The sequence below is a fragment of the Leptonychotes weddellii genome, chromosome 4 (assembly GCF_054177405.1).
Source record: "Leptonychotes weddellii isolate Sample4059 chromosome 4, ASM5417740v2, whole genome shotgun sequence".
Taxonomy (NCBI): Eukaryota; Metazoa; Chordata; class Mammalia; order Carnivora; family Phocidae; genus Leptonychotes; species Leptonychotes weddellii.
The window spans coordinates 112,850,323-112,876,913 of NC_138372.1; the positions used below are offsets into that span (position 1 = coordinate 112,850,323).

The following is a 26,591-nucleotide window of genomic DNA, read 5'->3' on the forward strand; positions in this document are numbered from 1 at the left end:
GCTGTTTCTCATGAAATTAGTTCTCATGGTCTTGCAAGATTTATCCTAAAGTCCCAGCATGTTGCAGGATACTAAAGAGCACAATAAAAGGCAAAACTTGGAATGTAAATTTTATTTGCCTTGGTTTATAATAACTGAGTCTGAAAAGCTATGGAACGTCTTAATAGCTTGGCAAAGTTTGCTCAGTGTTCATGAGATTTGCTCAGGATTATTATATCTCAATAGTATTTCTTCTGTATGTTCATTTCATTTTATAAATCAGATATAACATCCACTGACTTTGCAACGAGGCTTACTCATGGTCCTTACAGACATTTACTGAAGTGTTTTGAAAGGACTTTATTATCTTGTTTTCCATGCCATATATAAGTCAAATTTTCTTGTCAGTTACACCATTCTTTCACCAGCCTTTCACATTTGAAAATTATCAGTAATAAATTAACTACAACTGTTTTCATTTCTGTCATCTACAGATAGTTTTTTTTTTACTCTGATGCTTTTTTTTGCTGTAGGGATAACAGTTGGAAAAGTCATCAGCAACAGCAGAAAACAGGGAGTTTGACCCTCCTTCCTCCTCCAAAACAGGATATGAGCAGCTTTCTTCCAGCTTCTGGCATAACCACTGTCCCTTTCGGTTCCAGGCACACTCCCTTTTCCTTTCCCTGCCCCAAAGTTTGCCATGTTAATTGGCCTTCTTATGCCTCTTCTCTTTTGTTTGGGCACTCTCCTATTTGCCTTTTTCTTTCATTTCTTATCTCTCCTGTTCCCAATGATTAGTTCTTTATTCTTTTATTTACCCCTTCTCTCCGATCAGGCAGTCTGTATTGGCTTCCTTTTTCCAGATCTTTCTTTTTACAATTGCCACCCCAACTCCTTTTTTTTTTTTTAAAGATTTTATTTATTTATTTGACAGAGAGCGACAGCAAGAGAGGGAACACAAGCAGGGGGAGTGGGAGAGGGAGAAGCAGACCTCCCGCTGAGCAGGGAGCCCAATGTGGGGCTCGATCCCAGGACACTGAGATCATGCCCTGAGCCGAAGGCAGTTGCTTAACCAGCTGAGCCACCCAGATGCCCCTGACACCCCAGCTTTTAATCTTTGACTCCCTCTACTAACCTTGGAATCCTCCTACTTGGGGCACTCCCATCCGATTTCCCTCCTGACTGCATTCACATTTCCTTCTGTATAGACTTCTTACTGCATCATAAGCAAAATTTTGTTTTTCCAGAATGCATTTCTAACTCCATTTTACCTGCTTGCTAGAGCAGAAAACTTATAAATTTTATTGAACTATTTCTGAGTTGCTCTGCAGACATGGGATTCCCAAATTGAAAATCAATCCAGTGCTTCCCTAAGTGTTTCAAGTGCTTTTCTGAATTAAAGGAAAGTATCAAATAGCCAACCAGCATTTCAACACAAAAGTTAACAGCTGGTGTATAAAGAACCTCAGAGAATCTCTTGTTATCTGAATTAGGCCTTCTTTATTGAACTTTATTTGAAATATGCAACTTGGCATTAAATTCACAGCTGCAAGATTTCTACAACAGAGAAAAAAATAGTTTGGATATGGTTACACCAGCTACAAAAGAAATAAAACCTATCTGTGATCTTAATTCTTCAGGCAGTCTGAAGTGGTGGTATAAACTGTGTTCAGAGCTACTTGGAAAGTGTCACTACAAATTGTCACTGGGGCTGAGGGTGACTCTTCATTGGCACTTATTTAGTCTTTGCATTCTGGCTTTGCCCACTATTTGGAGGTATTAGTCTCACTCCTAGACATCTTTTCTTTGCCTTTGTCCAACAGTTGCTGAGCAAAGTCTCTACTCAATTTTGGTATAAGGACCAAAAGTTTTGGTGCACTGAATGGGGAAAACCTGATGTAATTATACTTGTCAAGGCAACCCTTGGATAATGAGCAATCAATTTACAATGATTCTGCCTGCATAATTTGTCAATTGCACAATAATTTCCACTCTCTTTACCCCCTAAACCCTGTCCCTTCCCACCAAGCTTCCTCAACTTAATTTATACCAAAAAGTTTTCTAGATCCTGGCATTGTTCTAAACTAGTGTGTCCCAAACTTTGCTATCCATTAGATTCAGCTGGGGAGCTTTACAAAATTCTAATCAGAGAGGTGGGGTTTTTTGGGGGGGGGTGCCTAGGTATCACTATTTTAAAAAGATTCTCAGGTGATTCATTCCAAAATGCAGCAAAGTTTGGAAACGATTGTTCTAAGTGATTTATCTATATCTGCTCACTGTCTTGGCCATTACCACTCTGAGTTATCAGATTATCCCAGACCACATGGGTTGGTCAATCCAGTACTCAGTGTTCATCTCACATGTCACATTTAATAATTCATCATCTTTAAAATATTTCATCTTTCACTTGTCTTCCAGGAAACTGCCTTTGCACTGTCATTTTCTCTTAGCCCCTGTTTATAGCTTCCCTTCTTCTTGTCCTCCTTATGAGGATGTGCTCCAGAATTCATCCTTGATCATTTATTTATCTTACACTTACCCCCTTCATGATCTCATCCAGTCTTACAGCTGAAAACACCAACTATAAACTGACAATTCCTGTATTCCCATATTTATATTTGTAACTGAATTTTCTTCTAACTTCCAGATTCCTAAATATAATTCTCTATTCAATATCTCTACTTAGATGTCTAATAGTCATGATGACATTGACTAAAAAGCAGAATGTATGGTTCTATTCTAACCACCCCTTCAAAACTATTCCTTCTACAGAAGTTTCCATTTGAGTTGATGGCAATTCAAGTTGCTCAGATCGAAAAGAAATAATCCTTGGACCACTCTTTCTCTGAGCACATTGAATCTGTCATGTTGGATCTATTCTTCAAAGTATCTCCAGAATCTAACCACTTCTGACCACTTTCACTGTTACCAGCCTGGTATGAGCTACCACCTCTGTCCCCTAGACCTCTGCAAGCACCTTCTCACTGTTCTTGCATCTATCATATCTTCCTGTATCTCTTCTCAAGACAGCCACTGGAGTGATCCTCTAAAGACACAAGTTCAACTGTGTCACTCGCTCTGCAAAGCTCTTAATTTAATTCATGGTAAAACCCAAGATTCTTATGATGGCCTTCAAGGTCCATGGAAGTTAGTTCTTAGTCACCTTTCTGACCTTATCTCCAACTACTCTGCACCTTGCTCACTATGCACAGTATGGTTGGGCTGAATAATAGTCCCCAAATGTGTCCATGTCTGAATCTCTGGAAATTGTGAATGTTCTTTTATACATGTAAAAGAGACTCTGCAGATAGGATTAAATTAGAGATTTTGAGACAAGGAGATCATCCTGGATTACCTGGGTAGACCCAATGTAATCACAAGATTCCTGGTAAGAGGAAGTCAGACTGAATAAATGGAGATGTGACAATGGAAGAAGAGCTGAAATATGACTTGGGAAACTTACTAACTCAGCAAACCTCAGTTTTATCACCTACAACAGGGCAAATGTTACCCACCTCACAGGGTCATTCTAAGGATAAAGTTAGAAAAGCTTTACATATTTGCCTTCTGAACTAGTATGTAAAATTTTCTATTTACATTTCATAAATTTCACCTTACTTATCTTGGACCCAATTTTTCACCAGTCTTGGAAAAAAGGCAAAAATCTATTTAAGTATTTATTCTATAATTAAAAAAAATTTATTCTATAATTCAATGAAATAATCATGCAATTGAGATTTATGTGCCTTCTTGGTGCCCTTTCACCATCATTACAGGAAAGAACTAGACCAGATACAAAACCCCTTAAACCTCTAAGGAGATTCTCATTCATCTTTAACATTATTCAACCACCTATGAATTCCCCTACATTAAGCATGCAAATATGTCCTTGGTTCATGAGGGTTTTTTGAGAAGCTTTTAAACTGCATTGCTAAAATCCTGGTATTTGGTATCTGTGACATTCCTTAACTGCTGGTTAATTGGGCAGTTCTTTCTTTTAGTGAACCCATCTGGATTCTATCGATCATTGTGACCACCTCTTTGTGTCCTAAGTATTGGCAAGCCGTAAACAATTTTAGGATTTTGCTAGGTATAGATACAAAGTTTATTTTTGGTAGTTTCTTGGGCTAACCTTTTTGGAAGAGAGAGGTGTTTTTTTTTTTTCTCAAGTCTTAAGATTCTTCTCTATTTCTCTATGATTTCTCACTAGTAATCTATTTGGGTCCTTGATTGCACCTGCACATTCCTTTTGTATCCTGTGATATATCTTGGTCTGAAAGAATGGCAATGTTGATTGTGACCAAGTACTCTTTTACTCTTCTCCATATCTTGGGATTCAGTTCCCTCTTAACTATATTTGTCTTATTTGCACAGTTTGAAGATCTTTTGTCTCAACAGACAGGGCAGAAATTGTTAACATTGTCAGATAATTTTGTACTCCCAGTATTTATTTATTTATTTATTTATTTATTTATTTATTTATTTATTTATTTACTTATTTAAATAGGCTCCATGCTGGGTGTGGAGCCCAATGCAGGGCTTGAAGTCACGACCCTGAGATCAAGACCTGAGCTGAGATCAAGAGTCGGATGCTCAACCAACTGAGCCACCACGGGGCCCCATGTACTCCCAATTTTTTTAAGGCATCAGTTTCATTACAGAACTGGGAGTATTGTTTTCCAAAATGACTACAAGATTGAATTTCACACAGATAAATTCTATGCTTTTCCCTATAAGTTATATTTTTATTAATTAGAATGCATACTTCTAAAGACAGGCAACATTTTCCTCCTTGGCTTTATTTTTCTTTTTATTAAAAAAATAGAAAGCTTCATTTCACTTAACTTTTGGATTTGTATGATAAGAGTGATTTAGGATTGTTAATACATAGCACTGGAGCTGATTTAGTTCCTATATTTTAAGATATTTAGCTTCCTAATATGTGAAAATGTAAAATGTGTACCTGGCACAATTTCCCAGGGGAAAAACTCACTGAAATGTGTTGATGTTCCTTTTTTCAGCACAAGAAATAGCTACCGTGTGCTCCTTTACCCTGTGTGTGAAACATCAGCCCCTCCCCTACGAGAATCTCTGAGGACATCAGCTCCATCTATTGAACTAACTTCATTAACTGGATTGCTTGGTTTTTACTAAACAAGGAAACTATGAAAATAAGAACAGAAATAGAAAATTATTGTTAATTAGTTCACTCCAAAATTAATATTGAGACAGTCCTATTTGGCATATTTTGTCTTGTATTTCTAGTAAACTGAAGGCAATTTCTCAATAACCTGTAACTTTCATTTTTGGCTTCATAAGTAGATATTCAACTATTAAAAAGACTAATTACATGGGTATCCCTTCACTCCATGGGAGGAAAACATCTAGAAAACTAACTCTTTTAAAAAATAACTGATTTACCTTATAAATTTGAAAATGTTACCACTGGTCTCTCCATTTCTGTATGTCTTGTCCCTCTGACTGTGGAAGGTAAAGTGGTGTCACTTTAGTTGTAATGGTTGTAGTAACCAACCTTACTTACCATGTGTTAGGGACTATGCAAAGAACGGGGGTGTCCTTATCATTAGTCGTCATGGCAGCATCATGTAGCAGACATTATTATAATCCTCATTTTATAGGAAAAGTTGTAGAGGCTCAGGGAACTTTAAAAAATTGCCCAGTTCAGACAGCTATTAACTGGTAGAATAAATTTTAAAGCAAGTATGCTTGACTTACAGGGCTGCTCTCATCCAGTACACAATGCATTTCTCTGCCTTTAGCCACTGTTAGAGACACCCCTGGAAGTTCATTTCCCCTCAGGTGACTCCTGCAATTATTCTGGGAATCTCTAAGATGTGTCCCATGAGCACTCCCATTAATAAAACTCTAAAGTTAACTCGGGAAATCTTCCATTTCCCCACTCTTACTCAATCTTCTCTTGGTGATAGCTACACCGTTCCTGAGGTCTACACTGTCCTCAAAATCTTCTGAATAGCCCTCTCCACTGCTTTTCCTTCTGGAGTCGGACCCAGGAACTTCACAGGGGCTGTCTCCCAGTGCTTCCAAAGGTACTGGGCTGTCTACCCTGCCTGATAGGGCTGCTCTTCCCACCTGGGGTAGTTGGGGTTCTGGGCTCCATCACCATTTATGGGCAAAGGGAATAGGCCCTGTCAAGGTAGGAGTGGGTGTCCTGGAGCAACAAGAGTCCCTCGAGTGCCAAGGTCTCCCAGTCCCTTCCTTTGCACCTCTATGCCTCCCAGCAAATATTTCAACAACACCTCATGTGCTCTTTTCTACTCAGAATGCCCTTCCTCCCTCCAATTTTCCTTTACCTGGCAAGATCTTCGTTGTAGAAGAACCAACTTAGGAGCCACCATGTCTCAGAACCCCTCCTTGACTGTTTGCCACAACTGATAGGTTGCCCTCTTCTGTGCTTCCATAATGCCCTTTACTTTTTTCCAATGCTGCCCTGATATGTTGTATTATGAATATTGCATATATATCTGTTTATCTCACTAGACAATTGAGTGCATTATGCAATTGATGATAGGGATTATTATTCATCTTTGTGCCCCAGCACAGTGCTTGGCATTTAGTACCGGGTCAATAAATGTTAAATAATAAATAGCTCCTATGAGTCTAGCTAGAATAACTGGGTGGATGGATGACTCAGTAAATCTTCCTTATTACATTTCCCCTGACATTTCTCCAGTTCATGTCTTTATCATCTCTTACCTGGACTCCTAAAACAGCTTCTCAAATCTTTTTTATTTTGGTAAAATATATATAATATTAAGTTTACCACTTCAATCATTTTTAAGTGTATAAACCCTTCAACTCTTAACCTGTGTCCCTGACTTCACCTAAGTCCCTACAGAATATAAAGTTAATACCTTAAAAATGTCCTATAAAACCCATGTTTGCAACTCCTTTGACCTAGACAAGTCTGTTATAGTAGGCTTTCGGTAGGTCTATGCAGGATTACCATGAATATTTTGTGGAGATGTCCAGTCACTACATCAAGGCCAGTTTGTCCCCAACAACCATGACATCTCTCAACAAATTGACTTCTCATCCTGACTTCTTCAGTTTTCTCTTTTCCTAGGTGAGAAACCTAAAAGTCATCTTTGCCTCTCCCATCCCATTATCTTATATCTTGACTTCTATCAAGCTGTGTTTCTTTTTCCCTTTGAAATATCTCATAGTTTACCTTTAATCTCTGTCACTCCCTAGCTCTGTGACCTTGGGTAAGTTACCCAATCTCTCTATATTTCAGCTCCCTTATGTGTGAAATGGGATAAAAATATGTGTTTTATATATATCATTTTTAATCCCCTAGGCTGTGGTTCTTGTGAGAATAAGTTAATATATTTGAAACACTTAAAACAGTGCCTGGCACTTCCAGTTATGGAATGAAAAAATCATGGGGATAAAAGGTACAGCATAGGGAATACAGTCAATGGTACTGTAATAGTGGTGTATGGTGACAGACGGTAGCTACACTTGTGGTGAGCATAGCATAATGTATAAACTTGTGGAATCACTATGTTGTACACTTTAAGCTAAGGTAACATTGTGTGTCAACTATACTTCAATTTAAAAAAAAAACAAAAAAACTGAAAATAAAACAAAACAAAACAAAACAAACCCCCCAAATCATGGCCTGGCATATAGGGTTAAATAAATGTTAGATATAATTGTTACCATTACTATTTCCAATATCATTACATCACTATAGAATTATTATGATACTCTCTCCTAGGTGGTTTCCTTACCCATATTCTAGCCTTCTTGAATAAACCTTCCCAATCATCCTTGTAAAACCACTTGAATCATATTTTTATGCTGAAAAGCATATAAGGCCTTCACACTACTTATTTAATCCAGCCTAAATTTTTTGCCTCATTTTTTCCTACAACATGGCCTTGCATTACTTACCATTCATCATTCATTCATTCATTCATTCAAGCCTGCATGCAACAAACATGTGCCAGCCACTGTGCTAAGCATTAGGGATAGGATGATGGATAAGGATAAGACATAGTTTCTCCCTGAAGGAAATCACAGTCCTGCACTAGTTAACTATATTTCATCTCCAGTGGAGGCACATAGACCCCCCCATTGGAGGTTACCATAGAACACATAGCCCAACCTGAATTGAGTCTCAAGACGAAAAAGGAATTATCAAAACAAAGATAAGAGGTAGAGGGGGTGGCGGATAGGGGTATTAGGGAGTGGCTCAGAGAAGGGCACACCAGGTAGAGGGAGCAGCTTTGGGTCCAAAGGCATTGGGTTATGTGGGAAAATATGGTGTGCTCAGGGAATAGCAAGCATATGGACTGAATATTTGTGTCCCTTCCCTAATTCTTATATGGAAACCCTAACCTCCAATATGGTGGTATCTGGAGATAGGGCCTTTGGGAGGTAATTAGGAATAGATTAAGTCATAAGGGGTGGGGCCCAGATTCAATAGGATTACTGTCCTATAAGAAGAGACATCAGAAAGCTCACTCATCTCTTTCTTTCTCTCTATGTGTAAGTGCCAAGGAAAGGCATGTGAAGACATAGTGAGAAGGCCACCATATACAACCCTAGGAGAGCTCTCACCAGACACTGATCCTGCTAGCACCTTCATCTTGGATATCCAGTTCCTGGAACTGTAAGAAAAAAATTTCTGTTGTTTCAGCCACCCAGCTTATGTTATTTTGTTATGGCAACCTGACCCAACTAAGACAAGGAATTTAATAGCTGAGGAGGAGGATGGAAGGTGGGAAAAGGCAAGAGATAAGGCTGAAGAGTAAGAGACAACTATACTATAAAAGGTCTTGTATCCCATGGCTGAGCTTCTTCCTGGAGGTAGCAGGTGAGTCATTGAATGATTTTAAGCAGAGGAGTTAGTATCTGGTCAATTTGATATGGGAGGGTCATTCTGTGGAGGATGGATTCAAGGCAGGCAATAGTGGAGTCTGGGAGAGCCATTTGCTGACTGTAGCAGGAACAGGGGTGAGCCCTGACGATGTCCTGAGTTAAGGTGAATGTGGGTTGGGGATGCAGAGAAGTGGGTGGATTTGAAGTTTGGCCTGATGAGAGCTACAGCTCTGAGCACATTCACAGGGATGTAGGAAGACTCTTGAAGACACCAGGAGCAGCAATCAGCCAGTCTCACTTTGGAGAAAGCCTCTTCTCTCTGATATGCTTGTCTCTATGGCCTTCACCTGTCAAAACCTCCTCAGCACTGAAGTGTCCCCACTTCTACAAAATGTCCCAAGACTGATATGAAGTCATTCCTCTCTGCATCCTGCTCTCTCCTAGTTCCATTGGCCAAACCCCATAATTTAGCTCTTAATTATATGTTATCTATATGCTTATCTGATAGATCCTGCTAGTTATAAGCTCCTTAAGGCCAGGAGCCATGTCTTAACTTTCTTGTAATTATCAAGGTCAACACATCGTTGCATGTACCAGGGCAGCTGTTCTCAACCCCTCTTTCTCCCTGTGAAATGTGATGTCTGCATATCCCTTGTGTAAAATCTGGGTGTCATTGTAACTCTACCCATTTCCATCTCACTCAAGAAAGCAAATCAGAATGATCCGCATACAAATATAGGGATGACTTTAAATGTGACCTAATCTATAAAGAAGAAAGGAAATTATCCACTATTTTCGGTAGGTCAGTAATGGTGCCTTTGATGGTAACAAGTTACTTCATAACTGTAGTGTGGTGATGCCGGTACTGGAAACTGCAAGGACTGTGTCTCACTCATCCTCACACGGCCAGTGCTAACCTCTCACACACCTGCTGCAGAGGTAAACGCTGTGGAACTGGAGGATAGGAGTCCAGTGAGAACGACTATGGTGGAAATGCTGATGTGGGAACAGGTGTTTCTGCTTCGTGGCATAAAAGCTCCTCTGGTGTATTCCAAGTTTCAGGACAAGAACATTTTCTGACTTTTTAACAACATTTCTAGAAAATGTGTAGTTTCTGGGAGTCTGATGGAGCTAACGGAATTTATTTCCTGTGAATTAATGTCAAATAGAAGAGAATTTTCCTCACTGTGAATAAGACAGTGGTGAGGACTGTAGAAAGGTTGTCATATGTCTATGAGGGCTAATAGTAGGTTTTCTCTTGTATTTCAGAGAGAAAGAAAAAGAAAAAAACAGTTTTTCTTGCGCCCCCTCTTCACCCCCCAAAAGAAGTCTGATATGGTGAGTGTGGGAAAAAGAACTGGAGGTCTTCTCTCATATTAGCAGCGTTTAGACTACAATGACAAAGTTCTACATAGTTAGTGTGTGTTTGGCAGGTTTATGGGAAGAAGTCGTCCTGGGTCATTGGGCCTGTCCTTTTACATGTGAGTGTAGCTTGTAACCCATCCATGACCTGGAGGTGAAGTAGGGAAGCAATCTGAAAGGATGACTAGGAAGGAAAATCCTGTAGAGCAAGTGCAGATAAACTGTTCCAGAAGTTCTGATAAGGAAATCTGTAAAACAAAAACAGTACAGGTTGATGGCTTCCTGGAACGCAGGTCACAGAGACCAAACCCTCACAAGCAATGTTACAAACATATCCAACTCCTGCTTGAATAGCTCTAAGGATGGGGAGCTCAGTTTCTGAGACATCAATAATGTGTAGTTACAATCCTGGAGCTTAACCACCCACAATTGTTTTTTGGGCTAAAATATCCTAGGAAAACCAAAGATATTTTAAGATGTTATAATTTTTTAAAAGATATTTATTTATCTAGAGGGCATGCACAAGTGGGGAAGGGCAGAGGGAGAGAAAGAGAATCTCAAGCAAACTCCCTGCTGAGCGCAGAGCCTGACGTGGGGTTTAATCCCATGACCATGAGATCATGACCTAAGCCAAAACCAAGAGTTGGACGCTCAACTGACTGAGTCACCCAGGCGCCTCTTAAGATGCTGTTATTTTAAGAATGAATTATATTTTAGTAATTATAATAGAAAGAATTGTAGGATACACTGAGAGTGGACAAGATTCTGAAGAAAGTTGGGAAGAGGATGGGGTCCGCTCAACAGTAATTAACAGGAGCTGAATGTAGGTGTGATGAAGGCTCTACAAATTACCTAGGTGTTTGTACTTTCAGTGCCCAGTCTGCTAAAACACAGCACTTTCACAACCTTTCTTTTATTTATTTCATTCACAGCAATCTCCAGAGCTATCGCTGTTATTTACGGCGATAAATTGAAGCCCAGAGGGTTAGGTGATTTTCCCAGAGTTGCTTGGGAGATGAGATTGAATTACAAAACAACTTTTCTGACTCCAGACATACAGGAGAGCAGGGAGTGGATCTCTGTATAGAATTTGATACATAGTAGGTGCTTAGTATATATTAGGCAACCTATAATTAGGGGGTTCCATCTCTAGGCTGTCTCACTATACTGCATTGCTTCTTACTAGTTCTCTAGCTTGTGTTATTACTCAGGAGGATAGTGAGGCTTCCTCATGATCACTCCAAATCTCAAGGACTTGGAGATGGAAGAAATGATGGATTTTGTCAGCCATGTGGTGAGCCCTGAGTTGACATGACCAGGAGATGGTTTGTGATTGCGCCACAGCAGAACAAAAGGGTTGGAAATTTGCCAAACTCTAACTAAGGCAATCTAAACAATAATAAAGAGGACAGGCAGAAATATGAATTTACTTTAGCAAGGGGAAAGCTAGTCAAATTTATTACACTGGATTTGGAGAAAGACTGTATGAATTGGTCAGGTTGGAGGGGGATCTTAACCTGAGTGGATTGAACTATGTTTCATTATAATGGTTTCATTTATAATCCTATGTGTTATTTTAGGCATTTAAAATTACTATTCTGAGAAGGGATTCATGGGCTTTGTCAGACTGCCAAAGGAGTCGGTGGCCAACAAGGTTAATAATTCCAGACCTGTAACATTAAAAAGGGACACAGAAGGCCAGAACTAGGTGACGGTGCTCATCTAAACCCTGTTTAGAAGAAAAGGTGACCTGTCAGGCCAGTGAGAGGGACCATATGCCAGGCAGAAACCTGCCCATGCTAGAGATGGATGCCGCAAGATAACAGAGCCTGATGCCACAAAACATAAAAGTGGACACTTTACTCCTCTTCCTTTGATCTGTTCAAACTAAGAACCCCTTGGAATACGGCCTTTCACGTGCCCTCCCTCTTGGGAGACCTGACTCAAGCAGATGTGAATTGCCTGCCACCTGCTGGTGACATTGTTAATGTAAATTATTGAGCTGTCTTTCTACTCTAGCCGTTCATTGCTGTCAGTCTGCAAAACTGAATCCTAACCTTGCGCTGTTGGGGAATTCACTACTTGCTGCCATTTTGTGAGTGACTGGTCAACTACCCAGCCTTCCCCTGTGAAGTGAGAATTATTTCCATTGCAAACTACAGGGTTTTTCTACCCAGAAATTGGTGGATGTTATCTTTTGCTTGCTTTTCATAATGAGGTGTATGTTAACAATTATAATCAAAAGAGATTACTTTTTGTTAGTTCACTGATTTACAGGTGGGGAAATCACGCAACCATAAATCTAAGACAATGCTGTTCCAGGGGTGCATCTACCTAAAGGCCAGACCAGGCACCTTGACAACCTAGACCAAATAAGTGGTGACCAGCATCAGAGACTAAGAAGCCTGTAAGGTCCTATATGAGTATAAAGAGCACTAATGCATTTCAGGTGCTCAAGGTTGTATTGGTGCAAATATCATAGTGCTATGCTCAGCAGGAATTAAAATCTGTAAGCATTCCTGTTTCTTACAAGTTATTTGCAATGATTTTCCCAAATTGTGACCAATTTTGTCCTAACACAGTTTCTGACACATGGTCTGTATTCAGTTGGTTTGGCAGAGCCAAAATGGAATGCTGTTTTGGTGTTAGAGCTTAATTTTCTCCAACCCCTATATTCCTCTGTCATTATTCTATATGTGCAAAAAGAACATCCCTGATGGGGATGACCTTCCTTTGTATAAATGTGGTACCAACACAAAATCTGTGTTTTGTTTTGTTTTCAAGTTGCAAGGCACAGAGACATTCAGCACCTGCTCAGTGATCTCTCAGAGGCATCCTCAGTGATAGGAATTTTTGTAAGGATACATAGGGAAATGATACCTGCAATTTCACAGCCAGGTATCTAAGGAAGTGAAGGGTCACTCCTGGCTGTTGAGGCTGCTGCAGAAGCTGTACCAGCATCAGGATTCCATCCCTCCCTGCTCTCTATTTTAATTACACCACTATTCTGGACCCTCAGTTTCTATTGCTGTGCTTTATGCCAAGCTACAGCTTCTCTGTCACCTCCTACTGCCTTCTTCACTGTTCTCTTGCATTCATATCACAGTTTGTGTCTGCTCCAGGATGCTTCTGCTGCCTGGCTTCTGCTTCCATTGAGACTTCTAGAGAGAATATGTTATTGCCCTGCATTGACACTTTTTAGTGCAGAGTGCCTCTCAGGCTAAACTATATCAGAGGCTGCTGATCATAGATGTTGGCTCAGACCCCAGGCCCTGATCCCATCTGCTTGTGGCCAAGTTGATGGGTCACATATTATAACATATGAAACATGTGGGTGAGAAAGTACTGCTGGCTACTTGGAGGCTGGTGGGGGTCGGTGAGGAAGGCATTTATAATTCAGGGGCTGTTCATTACACTCCCCAAAGCATCAGTGTTGCCCTAGACCAAAGCTTGACCATATCTGATTCCATTCCAGAAGGTAATGTGCAGCTGAGTAGATGCACATTTAGGCGTTATTATTGAGACACTGTGTCCTTAATTATAGACTGCATGCTGATAATTTACCGCACCATATGTTCCAAAGCCAGAACTAAAGCTGTCGGTTTCCACTTTGATTCACATGTGGCTCACACTGAATGTTTCCCATAGGACCTGCTGCCCAGTGCGTAGATGGTGATGGCTCCCTCCAAACCTTTGAATTGTATGAAAGGTTTCATTTGCTTCTGTAATTACCTATTTTGGGACTGAGAGAGGAACTAAAAAGCTGGAAAATACTGTTCAGCTGTAAAGTCCATATGTGATGATTTGTTTGTTCCAGTAAAAGTGATAATAATGACAATAAAAATAATATTCCAGTCTTGACATTTCTCATTTAGAAAGTATGGAATCCTTTAGCAAAAGTGTTTCCTGTTCAAAGCTTTTATATCACCTTCCAGGAATATCTTTTTGGGGGTCAAGTCTACAGGAATTGTTTGCTGCCCTGAGAGATGAGCAGATTCCTTCCAGCTTTTGCATTCAAGGCTCACCTTTAGCCACACTCAGTACTGAATCTCCCCACATTGGACTATGTAAATGAGAAATAAGGTACATTCTCTTCCTCTATTAGGCGAAGTTAAAACTGGCTTAGCGCCTGAGCGAGGCTCTGTATTTCGTACAGGGTTGATGGCAGGATGGAACAGTCCATGCTTCAGGTTACTCTAATCTTTTCCAGTCTGTTTCAAACCAATCAGAGCTCCGAGAAACAGAAAGCTGCTAAGAGGCACCTTAGTTCCTGTGTTTGGCTGAAATTGAGGGTACACACAATTTTTCAAAAGCGATCTCCATAAAAGATTATCTTTGTTCTGGATTGTGGCCAACTCTTACACCTCAGGGCAAGATATTACATACTGTGACTGTTGGGAGAAAGGGTAGAGTTGCTTACATTTTAGTTCTTGAAGTTTCCCAGCCTTACCAAAGTATATGCTATTGGCTGGTGTGATGATTATTCTTTGTCTCCTAAGGCCTTGGCCATGTCTGGTTCTAGGAAAGCCTCCCTCCTCTTGTCCTTCAGGCCTGTGGGTGGTAATAGGTTTCAGCTGCTGCTAGTCCTTGAGCATGCTTCAACACCTCCTGTTGGTTCCCTTAACCCAGTCTACACCACTGCAAACAATTCCTCACCAAAAAGGCTTCCTCGAACATCCCAGCTGATGATGTTGTCTGTCCAATTCCAGGACCTTGATGGAAACATCTAGTATGCAAACATCTTCATAGTAATATCTTACTATGGGTTTCCAAGGTAGATAACTCCCATTTCCATTCTGGGGATTTATCAATATGGTAACATCGTATGCTTATCAGCTTAAAATAATTTCTTTAAATTTTTAATCATGTATTTATAAAAAACCACTATTTTATTTGCAGTTTTGATTCTGGCCCAAATGAAATGAATGCCTTATGGAAGATCATTGTAATTCAATCCCCAAAGGCTTGATCTCTTTTAGCAATATTTTTTCACTAAAAAACATTTCCTTAATACAAATTAATTGCCTATTTGATTTTTAGACATTGTGTACTTATTTTATGTTGCATAGAGCAATAGAAAAAGAAGATAAAAAATCCAAATTTTGCAAAAAATTGTAATAAAGGAAATACAGCAAAAGATGAGCCAATAATGTTGTAAAATTTCATGAACTAGTTATTTTACATTCAGAATTTCTGATCATCATGACAGGGGCTGAACTAACCTCTTCTTTGTAAATCCATTCTTCATAGCATCCAAGTTTTCAGGACCTCCTTTAGCCTCCATGTACCTCAGCTGCAACTAGGGGCTCTGCACTTTGTCCTTATAACTGATTCATGACCTAGTACTAGCCCTTCCTTACCGATTTTTCCCCTCAAACTCCATGTCTTCAGCCAGCTTGGTCCTAAGTGATGGCAGTGTCTCTACTCCAGTATACCTGTATACTGGTCTCATCTACCATTCCATGAATACATGTTTTGTAAGTAAATCACCCACTTCACCCACTTGAACTGCAGTGGGTATCTCACTAATCTCTTGGTCAAGTGGTGTCTTAGTGTTTTCTTCCTTCCTTCCTTCCTTCCTTCCTTCCAACACCACAGGGGTGGATAGAGGGATTGGCATATTCCCTATATCCCACTGCCAATTCCAGACCACTCTTCCAATTGAATAATATTTTTGTCACCACTCATTCACTCAAAGACGAGGATGAAAAGCAGGCCAAAGAATTTGGAATTGTTTTTCTAAATGATGTCGTTCTAGGCTGGATAATGGCCTCCAAAGATATCCAAGTCTTAATCTCTAGAACCTGTGAGTATTACCTCTTATGGCAAAAAAGGATATCACAGATGTGATTAAATTAAGGCTTTTAGGAGAAGATGATCCTGGATTATCCAGGTGGCCCCTAAATGCAATCACAAGTATTCTTATAAGAAGGAGGCATAACATCTAGGGAGATTTAAGACCCAGAAGGAGGGCAATGACCACTGAAGCAAGATGCTACACTACTGGCTTTGAAGATGGAAGTGGCCACAAGTCAAAAGTGTGAGAAATGCAGCACTAGAAACTGGAAAAAGCAAGGAAACAGATTCTCTCCTAGGGTTTCTAAAGGGAGCATGGCCCTGCTAACACTTTGATTTCAGCCCAGTGAAACCCATTTTGGATTTCTAACCTCCAGAACTATAAAAGAATAGATGTATGTTGTTTTAAACCACCAAGTTTGGTACTTTGTTATCACAGCCATGGGAGACTAATACAAATTCTTGAATAGCTTCTAAGACAATTTGGGGAGGTACATGAGATTAAAGAGAGATGATATTTTAGCTCTCCCTAAACACTGCTACTGAATTAATTAATCCCTCTAAAAATATAATACCAATCATATTCTTAACCTTTTTCAAAATCATCTGTAGATTTTTATTTTATTTTTTGTGGAGGGATGACTTTTTTTTTTTAAAGATTTTATTTATTTGTCAGAGAGAGCACAAGCAGGGAGAGTGGCAGGTAGAGCAGGCAGAGGGAGAAACAGGCTCCCCATTGATCAAGGAGCCTGATGTGGGACTCGATCCCAGGACCCTGGGATCATGACCTGAGCCGAAGGCAGACGCTTAACCAACTGAGTGACCCAGGTGTCCCTGGAGGGATGACTTTTAAAAAAGCCTAATTAGCTTCCTCCACATTCTGGCCACACTTCCTTTTTAGCCCTACTGCTCCTCTTTGTCTTTTTACAGCAAACCAGACACACTTCTGTACTGTGCACATGCACATGCAACCCATCTCCAACTCTGGACCTTTGATCATCTACCTCCCTCAGCTTAGTTGCCCTTGCTGTCTTCACACCATGCCGCATGTGTGCATTAGGCTTGCCCAAATGCCCACATCCTCATAGACTCCTTCCTCGTTCCCCCAAGCAGAAGTTACTCTCTTTTCTCTGAACCCCTGAAGTGCTTCCTGTTTCCTCTCTTCCTGACTCCTATTTTGTTCAACCTTTCCTTATAGTTGCAGTTCATAATAGTTAAATGCACACACTCTGGAGCCGTATCTCCCAGAGTTGAATTCTTATGTGAATATTTACTAAGTGAATGACCTTGGACAAGTTACATAATTTTTCTGTGCTTCAGTTTCTTCATCTGAAAACAAACAAACAAGGATCATAATCATGACTCATTAAGATTAAAGAGTTTATGAAATTAGTGCCTGACACATTGAAAATGTTCAATAAAGACCAACTATTGCTTTTATTATGGATTATTTTACCTTTTAATTCTAAGTTCCTTAAGGGAAACCCTACATCTTCATGTATCTTTGTCTTCTTCGTAGTTCCCTTTACTACTGTATTGCATTAAGTAGGTGCTCAGTAAACTTTAGTTTTAATGTAACGCAAGATACCATTTCCTGGTAAGACAATGAATAGATGTCAGAGCTAAAATGTGATCAATATTAGGGAAGAAACAGCACTCTCTTTATTTTATATATACTCCTCATTTCTCTGTAACTTGCTTCAACTTTGCCTGTGCTACGGGGAGTGCCATCACCAATGGCTTCTTTAATGCTGGATTCTAGGACATGTTGTAGGTCTTACTGCTAGCCACTTCCTTTTTCTGGAATCTCTCTTCTCTTTTTACTTCAGTTACACCACACTCCACCCCCGACTTTTCCTTTTCTGGTCCCTTTGTGGGTTCTTTTTTCTCTCCATGTCTCTAATATTGTGTGCTCAAAGGTTTAACTTGAGATTCTTATTTCTTATTTCTTTTCATTCTACATAATCTTTCTGGGAATCATTGCCATTCATGATTTTCACAACTCCCTAGCTGCCATATATTGATAACTTACATAGTCATACTTTTAAAAGACATCTCTGAATCTCAGACTCAAAAGTCCAGCTGAGTGCTAGATAGCTCATCCCTGAAATACCATAGACAACTCAAATTCCATAGCATTTGCCAAAAATAACATATTTCCTTTTTTCTCACTAAATACCTCTTCCTTTTGTATATTTTCATATCTGTTGGAGATACTACTATTTACTCAGACTCTAGGAGTTAGGCATGGCCCTACCTCTCACTCAAAGCCTGTACCTAATCAGTCACTAAGTTCTGCTGATTTCATGAGCTAAATACCTATTGGATTTATTCTTAAACAGCCGTCCTTCCTACGAATGTCTTATGTCAGGATTGTTTCTTACCTGGGCTTTTGCATGAATATTCTAATATTTCATTTCCCCATGCATCTTTTTTCCTGACAGCTACAAGAATAGTCCCCAATGAAGCACAACCTTAAACTTTGTTTAAAAGTCTGCCTAACAGTTTATGAATGGCTCCCCGTTGTCCACAGGTTCAGATGGTATTTAACATGGTATTTATTTTCCTGGTTTAGCTTTCAGCCTCATTCTCTATGCGCCTTATCTTACTTTATGCTTCAAAACACAGGGCAGCTTTCACTTCCTTCCCACATGGCATAGGCATACAATTCCTGTCACTGTCCCTTCTGCCTGGAACAACTCCTTTTTTCTTTCGACTAACTCCTCCTGTAAGACTCAGGCACCCTCTCCTACCGAAAGGCTTAGCCAAGTTGTGGGTTAGCTGAAAAACTTGGGGTATGTTCCAGAATCTGGGAGCACCATGCAAAACTAAGGAAGGCACCAGATGGGACCTGGAAGGGGCAGCTCTCCCATCCCATCAGTGGTGGCCTGATGTATCAGGGCTGCCCTAAAAAAATTCCCACAAATGTAGCAGCTAAATGACACAAATGACTTACCTTACAGTTCTGTAGATCAGAAGCCCAACACAGGTTTCACTGGGCTAAAATAAAGGTTTCTGCAGGCTGTGTGTCCCTTTCTGAAGGCTCTAAGGGAGAATCCATTTGCCTTGCTCATTTCAGGTTGTTGGCAGAATTCTGTTCCATGGTCCTTATTTTTTTATAGCCCTCAGCTGAGGACCACTCACAGGTTCTGCTGGCTTGTGGTCCTGCGTCTTCTACAAAGCCAGCAATGGTCAGTCCCCTTTCACCCTTCTGTTCTGATCTCCCCTTTGTCTTCCATCTCCTGCTCTGGCTGCCTTCCTTTTGCATCCCTCTTCTGAATTTGAGTTCTTGGGACTAGACTGGTCCACCTGGATAATCCAGAAAATCTTTCCATTTTAGGATCATTAACTTTAATCATCTCTGCAAGTCCCTTTGCCATGAAAGGTAACCTATTCACAGGTTCTGAGAGGCTATCATTCTACCTTCCACACTAGGTTTGAGACAAATGATCAGTGAAAGCCTTAGATCACCTGATTTGAATTCTCTATGCAGAGAATTCACATTTGATCATTCTCCTTTGTATTGTTTTGCTATTTGAATTTCTAACTTTAACTTTGTGTTTTGAATCCAAGGGTTATAGGAAGGGACTGAGCTCTGTCTGGTTTATTTAGTGGGTACTTCCAGAAATGTTAGGTGTACCTAGGGCATTTACCTAGAGGTCTCGTGCAAAGAGGCATTCACAGGTGTGCTACTTATGGAAGATACTTCTTGGAAATATCTTGGAAATAATGTACTTTAATTTCCTGCCCTCTAGTGACAAAAATAATGCACTCATGCCTTTACATTGAACAAACTTCATGCTTTAGTATCAGGAAATAAAATTATATTAGAGAATTTGGGGACAGAAAATATGAGAAATTCTGGCTGTCATTAATGTGTTAAACTTTAGTGTAAAAAATACCATTTTTGTTTGGCAAAAATCTTTATTCAGAGTCTGAAGCCTGACATTAAAATTGTTAAGTAAAAGTTAGTGTGCTGGCTTCCATGTGACTGTCCCTGTGTGAATAGCAGGGTTGAGTGGGATGGTATCCTATCTGAAGGCAATAGGATATGAGTTTGGGACCAGCACACTCCATGTTGAGCTCTCACTCACTGTAAATTACCTATGTGACAGACTCTGCTTCAGCATCTTTATTCCTTACAACAGCCTTGTCAGGTGGGTTTTATCCCCACATGTGCAGAGGAGGTAACTGATGGAGAGAAAGACTACTTTTGGGGGTTACTTTTGGATCCCATGTCTGTCGAGCTTCTAAACCTGTCATGTTTCACTTAATACTGATTTTATTATTTCTTAAAAATAGAAAATAATAATTGCTTTATTTTAGGCCTTAGAGACAGAAATTGTCAATGGTATTATATGCAGTGCATAGAGGAAAACACAATACATGACTTAAGAAGAAAGACAAAGAAGAGAACTAACATTCTCTGATTAAAAAAAAAGAACTAGAAAAAAACCATCTGAAGCAATATTTATTATTTCCATTTAAGAAATAAAGGAACTGAGGCTCAGAATAATTTTTAAAAGGGGTGATAATAAAAAGTATGGGCCCAGAGTCACTTGCCAAGTGGCAAAACTAGGACCCAACATAGGTTTGGCTGGATCTACATCATTTCCACTATACCACATGTACTTTTATCTTAAATAGCAATGTAAGTGTAGCCTCCTAATTTCTAGGACATATGAAGAAATGGAATAATTTCTAGTATGATTTAAAGAAACTAAAAATTATGTTTTTTTTTTAGAAAATTTGGACCTGACTATCCACTCTCTGAACAATTTCCATAACTGTATTTCTAGGACAGGGAAACATCTTAGTAGGACATGCCTTCTGGTTGGAAGACTTATAGAAGTAATTGTTCTGTTCACCTCTCCAGTTATTTGGCCACCAGGGCTTCCTCTAGAAGGTAGTCCTTGTTAGCCACTCCATCTTTTTACAGGGTAATGGGAAGAAGAGGATTTCTTCATAGGAAAAAATTGTTTTTGCTGGAAGGTCTTGATAAGTGCAGGGGACAGAGGATTTCCCAGTAATGGCAGGACCAATAGTTCACAGAAGAGTGGATGTCGCTCTTCTGAGACTGGGCAGGAATTCTTCTGCATTGCTCTTAGAAGGGTTGAAGAGAGGGGAAGAATAAAAGTAAGGGTGTGGAGCTGTTAAGACATAGTCTAGGATGAGCAGAAGGGACAATGAAACTCCATAGTAGTGGATGGCCAACCAATATTTGAAGAGCAGTGAGACCTGGGGTGCCTGTTGACTCTGTTTATGATTCCCCTAGGAAAGCTGTGGTGTGCCCAGGTTGCTCCTGCATGCTTTGGGGTGTGGGGTTCTTTAGGCCTTTCAGCCCTGTTATGCTCACATTGGAGTCAAAGAGGGATAGAGCAGACACAGCTCAAGCATGTTGGCGCCCAGGCTGTAGACAGCACTATAAGAAAGTGACCACTTGGGTATTTGTATAAATCCAGGGGAATTTGTGCCAGTTGTACCTAAACATCTTAAAGAAAATAGACCTTGGCCAGCATTGCATTACTTTATATAACTTGTTTCTTGTTAGGTAACAAAATAGAGGAGAAACTACTTTATTTACTCATGTTTAGAAATTTTACTTTTGACCTTTAAAAAATTAGGAATTTTTGACTTAACAGATGATGTGTACATTTAATCTGAATGTGTAACCTCCCACCCCCATCAAAAAGCTATTTTATAAACTTGATGCCAGACATCTTACAATTAATGCCATGTTAGAATGAGGGATTATGTGGAAGAAAGACATATGATCTGCTCCAAGTAATCATTGTGGAGAAAAAAAAATACATTTGTTAAATTTTCAATAACAAAAATTTCAATAATTTAAGAGAAAATGACTAAAGAGGGCCACGACCAGTATTTCAGCTGATTAAAAGAATGGCAGTTTCAGTGAAGGGGATAAGAATTAACATTTTGGAATTTTTGTATCTTTACAAATGTTAACTTTATCACAAGGATTCTTTGATGTAGATTTTATCTCAACTTTTCAAAAGAAGAAACTAAAAGTAAATTGCCCAATGCCACACGGTTAGCAAATGGAAAAACCGGATATGAATCCAAATCAGCCTGACTCCACACTGCCAGGGATTGGGAGTGTAAGTGTGTGGGTTCCCTCACTGTCCTCGGGCCAATACTTGTGCCAGAGTCAACAATCAACCGTGAACCTCTTGCTCTGGAGCTGGGACCTCCCTGGAATCCTTCTCTTTCTGCCAGCCCCCATTTGCCAATTTCCAGGCAGCCCTCATTGCTCGTTAGAGTTTGCATTGAGCCAAACCCTCCCTGCCATGCCTTTCCTCACCTGCTGCCTCTTGATCCAAGTTCACACTGGATGCAAAGACATATGGTCTTGAGTAATGGAACTCATGACCAGAATAGGACAGTGGCAAATGCGCCTGCTCGAAAAGACACAGATCTCCCTTAAAGGGAGCACTAAACGTTTAGAGAAACTGTGCTGAAGAAGATTCAAGGAAAGAGAAAAGGAGAGACATAAGCCATAGACAGCTTTTCTTAAATCTATTCAAAACTGACACAGGAGCAGGAAATGATGGCAGCAGGGACTTCTGCTATCTGGACATTTGCCAACGCTCTTTTCCTGCCAAGAATAGAACAGCTGAAAAGTTATTGATTTTTTTTTTTTCTTAATGACAATTTGAGCTTCCAAAAGCCAGAACAAGCAATTAGAGGAACTGCTGCTACTAATCCATTTCTGACCAATGAGAAGGCTAATAAGTGGCAGATCTCACTAGTGACAAATGTGCCTTTCTATCGCTGCCTCCCATTCTGCTGAACTCTTGGCATGAATACCATGGGGTAAGGTCAGGGCAGAGGTAGGGAAGGTACTTTTGGAGCTTGGAGCACTTCATTAGCAGGAATAGGAGGGTTGGAGAGGTATTAAATGGGAGGAGAGAGAATGGCCAAGACACTTTTAACCTATTTAATGTATAATAAGAGTAATCCTAAACAAAAGAGGGGCAAACCTCATTATATTGCCTTTCCTCCTACTCTCCCCAAAAGATCCTGTTGTCTGGACCCAGAATTTAAGCTGTGCTATTGGAAATGTTGGCTTAGGTATCTCATGGCCTGGCTTAACTGGTAGGGTCAGTCCAGGAAATTATCTGCCATTTATTTTCACAAGAAGATACATTCCAATTAGTCAAACTTTCCAATACATTTTTGGACTGCAATCAAGTTTTAAATTGGGGACTGCCTGTAGCTCCTCATTAGCATTCCTCTGTGCCAATGCATATAATCCTATTTAGAATGCAGTTTAAGAAATCATTCAGCAAAAATTTGAAATTCATGTATGCTAAAGAAAGTAATGATCTTTATCAAATTTTAGGGTTACAGGGAGATGCATTGGTTGGGGCTGGTATTTCTGGATTAAAAGAGGAGACTAACTCCATGCAAAATAATGCTAGGAGGCCAATTATAATTTCAGAATACTGAATAGCATGTCTATTTCAGTTAAGAGTTTCTTTATGTCGCTATGGGACTGACTTTAGTTCTGCACTTTTGGAAAATCCTCAATTTTTTTCATCGTAAGCTTACCATACATCAATCTCCCGCCCCCTCCTTTCACTCACTGGCTCCAATTCCTGTGTTTTTTGGCTTAGACTTTCCCATAGTACATAGTTGTGGTTGTCATAATTATGTGTAGTGGTTTTAAAAATTCACAAGGAGATGGATTATGTTAAATGTTATGTTTTGTCACATTTACATGCTGGTTTTCCAAGCATTATATTAAAGAAACAAAAGACTCATTGCTAATTTCTAAACCATAGTTTTTATCATATATCTTTTATTCCATGCACTTTTATTCTTTTTCATCTGACTTCTGCTGATAATTTGTTGTCAATTAAATGTGAATTATATACTTTCTTTTAGTGTTGTCTTTTGATGGATTTTGCTGTTTCCAAACAAGTAAGAATGTTGTTCTCCCAAACCTTTTCATTTAGATAACATTACACTTCATTCTGTTGGAAGTGTAAATGTCTTTTTTGTCAAAATCTTCTGACAAGATAGGGTTATATAGACTGGAAGATGTTTTAAAATGATATCTTAAAAACTACTTCCCAAACACAGTGTCAGGACAGTGAAGGGTCAAGGCTATGCTTGGCAGTGGTAACTCTGAAAGACCTGCAGGACCTAAAGCATACTGTCCATGGGGGCATACCTGAAGCCTTCCATTTACAGTTGCTTCATTGGGTCAAGTTATATTCAGAAAGTAATTGTTTAAATTTTCCCTTACAGTTAGAAAGAAAGCCCTAACTTATTAGGACAACACACAATTTTTCATAACTGGCCTTTAGCCATTATTTTTAGCTTCACTTCCAGATGTTCTTGTCCATTCTTCTGCTCATTTTTTTCTGTCCAATGTCTCCATAGCAGTTTTTGAACATATCTATCATTGTACTTAATGACAGTGTTTTGGTTTTTTGTGCAAATAGTGTTTTGGTGTGTACCCTTCCTCCTAGCTAGAATGCAAGCTTCTTAAAGGCAGAAACCATATTTTATTCCTTTTTGTAGCATGGGGCTGTAGTCACAGTAAGTACTTAATAGATGTAAATTAACTGAGAAAAATAAAAGATGCTATTTTCCAAGAAAGGCAATATTAATGTATTTGTCAGTTAATTGGATTACTGTTTTTGTCAGAGAAACAAGAAGATATCAGGGTTCTAAGAGACACAAATGAAACAGAATGTATGATATTTGATTGCATGCGTGAGGAGAAGAGATAATCTTTCTTATTCAGATAACTAGGTGCAATTCAGGAAGGACAGTCCAGATAGGATTCCCCAGGGGTCACCTTCAGCTATTGGAAATAGCGTGAAGGCAGAGTGGGTTGGCAGGGTGTGGGTGACCTGGATGGAAGAAGGATTCTGAAATGCAAAGTGGGAAAAGGCAACCAAGGAAGCCCTTATCAACTTCACAGTTTTATCTTGATTTAGTCCTGTCTGCCTGCAGTCTTTCTTTGTTTTGTTTTTGCCAAGTTGTGTTTTAGGGTGTAGTTGGTCAGAAAGCCATAGAAGATGAGTACAGCTGGTGTCTGTGCTTGTATGTATTCAAATAAAGCAACTGAGGTGGCAGGCAAGATGGTGGGACAGATGGCTGACCCTTGGATGGCTTTGAGGAGGTGGGCTGGGTGGCCCTCCTCCACCTCCTATTTCTCCTGGTAAGTTTATGCATTTGCCATGGTGTGAAAAAGGTATGAAAAATGTCATGGAGGGTGCTTTAATATACGTTGAAAGCAGAAATAAAATGATACAACATAAAACTGTGAACTCTGAAGCCCACTTACTTCAAGTATAAGAAAATGCTGAACTTGGATCATACACCAGCATGGATATTTTTACTATTTGTTTTTTGTGAGTTTGAAGTCCTGGGGTCAAATGTGTTTGATTTGTGACTATGTGGTTGGTAAAGGTAGGGTGGAAAGGCTGCATGATAGGGCATATTGAAAATTGCCCACTCTCCTTAAACAGGGCAGAGAACAAGGTTCTGGTGTCTATTTTCCCTCTCCATGAAACTTCTGATCTGTGAAATGCTACCATGAGGCTTAAGGAGATGGAGCAGCGTTCTCTTGAATTTCTACCTGTGTGGAATCTCAGTGCGAAATGGCTGGAATATTGGAGAACTGGGGTGAGGGGAAGTAGGGGGCCCTGGGGATAGAGAGCAAAAGCCCTAAATTCTAATCCATGGGGCACAACAGTTTAACCAATAAATGATGCCAAGTAGCAGTGAATTTCACTGAACCACCATCTTGTTGGCAGGCCTGGGAGCTGCTCCCTTGCCTTAGACGTTTATGAAATTGAGTCATGCTATTCAGCCTCCTAATCATAATTATGAGCAATCTACAAAGCATATATTTCTGTGGAGAGTTGTTAAAGCCCAATATTTTAGTTCTTGCTGCAAAAGCCAGAAAGCAACCCTGTGCTTCTAGGTTTTAGTGATCTGGAGAGGAAAGCACACAGAGCCATATGTTTTGTTCCTACATTGAAATGGAAAATGATTCCCATGGTGAAGAAGCAGTGTGTACTTTACTGAGGGCAAGAGTGTGTATTATGTCATTCCTTGCAACCTGCCATGGGACTTAACTGGAGATTGCTTTCTGGATAGAATGCCATCAGAAGGGAAGCAAATCCCTATGGGTAAATTCTTTCTGTGAACCTAATTGCAAAGACTGTATGACATTAACTTAATAAAAGCAGACTTCAGTACTCAGTTGTATCAGTCTGATGTTAGCTCCTTTGGTAAATGTTTCAACTCTCACTAAGGCTATCACTAAATTATTAAATGTTGCTCTTCCTATCCCTGAGCAAACAAAGTACCTTAAAGGGTGGTCAGAACATCTAAGACTATGGCATACACAAATGTGACAATGGGACCTGTTAGCAAGTGCTGCAGCAGTGGGTCAAAAACCCAAGGATTATTTCCCTCTCTGACTTTTAGTTACTAGGCCCTTAAAAATAAAGCACACCTTGGAGTCCTTCATTGTTAGGAGATCACACCTGAGTTTCACTGGCACTAATCAGATAAAGAAGGGAGAGATCAAGACCAAATGC

General features: G+C 39.8%; 1 long non-coding RNA gene across 3 annotated transcripts in view; it reads right to left on the bottom strand.

The window, feature by feature from the left end:
* LOC115940885 (uncharacterized) overlaps positions 1-26,591 on the bottom strand; it is a 122,685-nt gene that overhangs the window by 7,832 nt on the left and 88,262 nt on the right. The window contains exon 4 of one of the 3 annotated variants that reach the window (XR_014144220.1): positions 9,388-10,457. The exons of the other annotated variants lie outside the window; for them this stretch is intronic. This is a non-coding gene — a long non-coding RNA (uncharacterized LOC115940885). Of the gene's footprint in view, positions 1-9,387; positions 10,458-26,591 lie in introns of those variants that run through there. 3 annotated transcript variants of the gene reach the window in all.